The sequence below is a fragment of the Chelonoidis abingdonii genome, chromosome 1 (assembly GCF_003597395.2).
Source record: "Chelonoidis abingdonii isolate Lonesome George chromosome 1, CheloAbing_2.0, whole genome shotgun sequence".
Lineage (NCBI taxonomy): Eukaryota > Metazoa > Chordata > Testudines > Testudinidae > Chelonoidis > Chelonoidis abingdonii.
Window position 1 is genome coordinate 191,674,539 of NC_133769.1, and position 4,495 is coordinate 191,679,033.

The window sequence follows — 4,495 nt, forward strand, 5'->3', positions numbered from 1 at the left end:
TTCAGAGAGGAGGGGATTGGCTGATGGTAAAGCCCAGGGTTCCTGCATAACAGCTTAAACTCAGCTTCGGCCCTGCGATCAACATGCAGGATTAGGGGCCATTTCTGGCATACCTGTTTATTTCACAGTTGTTGGTGTGACCAAAGAGCAGTTTTTTTCTGCCCTAGAGACAATACACAAATACAATGGAAATCCACCACCATTCCCGAATTGAAGTCTCTCCTTCCCCATCAGAGGATGGATGTGATGTCCAAACTACTTGAAGATCCTCATTGAAATGTTTTTTGTTTTTTTTTAAATGGAGAACGTGGTGGAAAGATGTGTCATGATAATCAGGCCTTATTTTTGGCAAAGGAATTTTGCAAAAGCAATGAGAGAATCAAGGGAAAAGCAATTAGCAAAAAACCACAAAAAAAAAGCAAAATCACAGAGATCAGAGGGAAAAAAACTGGCTATTTAGGGAAATTATTGTGCTGCCTTTGAAAAAAAAATAGTTTCCATTTCATCCTATTTATATATTGAATTAAACACCTGAAATGTCATTAGGACATACCAGCGCAATGTCAGATCTCTTTCTGTTTTGTTTCAGTGTCCTGTGGAGGCTGAAATTGACAACATTTTTTCTAAGTATCTTGTATATTTCATGAAGACTATTCTAGTTGTCCTTCATTTACTTCTCCTTCATCCTATTACTATCCACCCACTCTAGGGCATGGCGCAATGCAGCCCCTTTCCCCCTGCCTGGCTGGCTGTGGTTTTTGCCTCAGTTACTTACGCCTTGATGGATCCAGGCCAGCACCAGGCACAGCGGCAGCTGCTGGATCTCTGCAGGCAGCAGCCAGGGCGGGCCAGTTGCTGCTGGTCAGCGGCAGCTGTTTTGTGGCACATACACACACACATACGGTTCTTGTGCAAGCAAGCAGCCAACCATTCCAGCAGCCGGGTGCATTCTCCTGGCGTGCAGTCCAGGACCCTTTTGATTGGTTGGGGGGGGACAATGTTTCCACAGCTAACACCTGGAGAACGTCTGCAAAAGGCAAGGTCTAGTTGGGCACTGCCAGTGCATTTGTGGGGGCCCAGCTTTTGGGTGTTGTCCCCAGGAAAATTTCCAGCCTCAGCATCTGCTGCTCTGCCAGGCTGTGGGAGGGAGCTGTGCACAGGAACTGCCCGACAGAGAGTGGAGGAGATGGAGGTCTGGGAGCGGCATGCAGCAGCAACACACACAGTGAAGGATGGTGGCGGGTGGGAGCTGCAGCTCCAAGCAGAACCCACAGCAAATCCTCCCCAGCTGCCAGCTCAGTCCTGGCACGTGGAAGTTGTGAGTGGGGGAAAGAAAGGGGAATCCATGGGAGGGACAAGGGCAACCTTATAGAAATTCACACATTGGCCCGTACAGCTGATCTCACTGCTCTCCCAGTTTTCATGTCATGCTTTGAGATGAATGTGCTGCACATTGGACAAGCCACTATTTCAATTATGACATGGGATTCCACTGAATATAAGAAGGTCCCACACATGAAATGAATAGGAAGTCCACCACATGACGAGTGGTAAGTGCGGTCCATTTCACTGTAATGATGTTGTTCATAGTACTGAATCCCCTTTCACAGTCAGCATTGCTTGCAGCAAGACTGTCCACTGCAAGGACGAGTTTTTTAAGTTTACCAGGAATGTTTTTTCCTTCAGAAGCCTTGAATTCCACAAATCCCAAGTGTGTTTCCTGTTGATTGATTCTCAGTTGGTCAGCTAATGCTCTTATTTCCTTTTCTCCAAAGTGAGGATTCTCTGGATTCTCTTGCCATTTTTCAGGATTCAAAACCGACAAATTGTTTATTAAGTTCTTATAATCAGAATCCCTTTCCTCGTGTGTGCTTTGATCAGTTTGTTTGAGGCAGTTATGAATAGTTTTGTCCTCATTTTGTCAATGACTGTTTGAATTCATTGAGATGAGTTGATTCTGGCATTTTTTTGAGTGCCCTTTAGTTTGCTGTTTTGAACATCATGGATTGTTCAGCCTTCTGAGCTTGTTCAGAGTGAACTCCTGGGTCTGTTTTTAGAATTTTGATTCTTTTGATGTATATTTTCATTAGGTTGTCTGCTTTTGGAATGGTCATGTCTCGTTCTTGTAATATCTCAGACAAGTTCTTCAGTTCTGCCAGCATATCCAGCATTAAAGAAAGGTTTCTGATGAAATTTACAGAACAAAGCTTTGAGTGAAGTCCTTGAAATTTAAGAGGTTCACTTCCGACTCTCTACTGGTCTTGTGAGGCTGCCTTGAAGTGTTTTGCCAAAGCAGGGCATGCTTGCCAGACTGCACTGACTGCTGTCCATGTTGGTGCCACCCACCTTAAACTGAACACTTTGCTGATTTTTTGAAGTACAATGTGCAATTCATTGGCATGAGAACTCAAATCATGAGAGTTTTTTGGTGATTTACTGTACAAGATACATAATGCATCCAAAAAAGCCTTTAAGTCATTTGTACCTCCAGTGACTTCTAAAGCTTCATCAACAGCAAGTTCCAATCTATGATTGAGGCAATGCCAAAATATCATGTTAGGAAAGTCCATTTGTAGTAGTTTTCCAACAGCAACTTTGACTCCTAACATCACATTTGCATCATCACTTCAAAAGCTGATTAACATTTCCAAGAATAGTTCTTTAGTGAACTCACAATGCAGCAAGCATTTTAAAATTTCCCCTGTTGCACTTTGCAACTTAATCAAGTCCAGAGGAAATGTAAGTAGTGTCATAAGTCGATCTGTACTGGCTTTTAAAAAAATATTGACAGTCGAGTTTCCAGCGAGAGTAGTCGACTCATCAACAAGTACTGTATTTTTTGACTTATTGTTGATGATTTTGTTGAACATTCTCTTTTTCATTTCAATGGCTATATGATTGATTATGTCTCCACAAACTGTTCTACTATGCAACAAATGCCCCGTTTCAATTCTGTTGATTTGCTGTAGGTCAATGAGGCTCTCGTGGTCACTGAGTGGTCGATTTGTTTTGGCAATGTAGTAGGGCTGTTCGGAATGTTTCTTCTTCAGCCATGGTTTGAATTTTTTCAGACTCCATATGAGCTGCAGATTCCTTATGTTCATTTATCTTTTTGCGATGGGAGGACAGCTCTGTCTCTTTATTCTTTCTGTAGCAGGATATTTCATAAGAGGCCCAGTTTGGAGAGATGTTAACCGCTCTTGTAGAATGCAGCTTCAAATCAGAAACATCGTGACATACTGTGCGCCCAAGTTTACCACCTGAAGTAAAAAAGCCAGCAGTTTTTATTTTTGAACTCTTCAAATTGCATTTTTGACCACACAGGAGGGTATGGTTGTAGAGTCTCTGTTTGATTACCCAGCAATTCAGCAGTTTCATTTGTCTCCTCTCTTGGTGGCCGCTGCAGCTCATCACATGACAAAGATGTAAAAGTGTCAGTGTTGTTTCCCTGTGGATGACCAGTTTCAGCTTCTTCATTTGTTGCTGTTCTTTTCGACTGAAAATCTGCCATTTCCTCCCTTTTACGTTTACACATACCCATTAGACTCTGTTGATCATGTATCTTCTTAGGAGGCATTTTTTCCTACTTACTGTCCTCCTACTGTAAATTGTGCACCTGACAAGACTTGACCAATAAGATGCAAGCACGCGCGGTTACCATGTGGCAATATGGCACTCAAAAGCTAACATTTGGAACAACCAAATGAACGTCTTCCTGTGAAAACAAAATCTTCTTGTCTTGCTTGACAGATCTATATCTCTCTTTCTGATCCACATATGTTATAGATGTACATATATGTACAGTATGGCTGGATGTCTCAAAAAAGAGAACTTTTCACTGTAGGACCAACTGCCCCCTGTGACAGGACTCCATTAAGCAACAACTCAAAAGCTTGGTGCCCACAAAAGTGCTGGTGGCACCCAGACAGACCTTGGCTGTTGCAGAAGTTCCCAAGGTGCTAGCCATGGAAACATTGTCTCCCGCCCCCACCCCGCAAAAGGGTTCCAGCACCCTCCCTGCTCCAGAGGCATGCTCAGCAGTGCCCCACCTAGACCCTCCCTATTTCCTAGCAAGTTAACAGATTTCAAGGATTGTTTAATCTCCCAGGTGCATAAAAGGGTGCAGGGAGCACTCCAATGGGTGGCTAGTAGCAGAGTGAAGGACAAGTGAATGAAGGACAACTAGAATACCCTTCATGAAATATACAAGATACTTAGAGAAGATTTTGTCAATTTCAGCCTCCTCATGACCCTAAAACAAAACAGAAAGAGATCTGTGATTGCACACATATGTCCTAATGACATTTCAGGTATGTAATTCAATATATAAATAGGGTGGAATGGAAACTATTTTTTCTTTCAAATGCTGTACAATAATTTCCCTAAATATCTAGTTTTCCCCTCTGATCTCTTAGTGGTTTTCTCTGTCAGGGTAATTGCTTTTCCTGTGATTCTTTCGTTGCTTTGGCAAAATTCCTTTTTCCAGAAATAATCA

The 4,495-nt window shown here is 42.6% G+C and overlaps 1 pseudogene; it reads right to left on the bottom strand.

Moving 5' to 3' along the window:
* Positions 1 to 1,420: 1,420 nt before the first annotated feature.
* On the bottom strand, positions 1,421 to 3,577 carry LOC142045889 (E3 SUMO-protein ligase KIAA1586-like; annotated as a pseudogene).
* Positions 3,578 to 4,495: the final 918 nt, after the last annotated feature.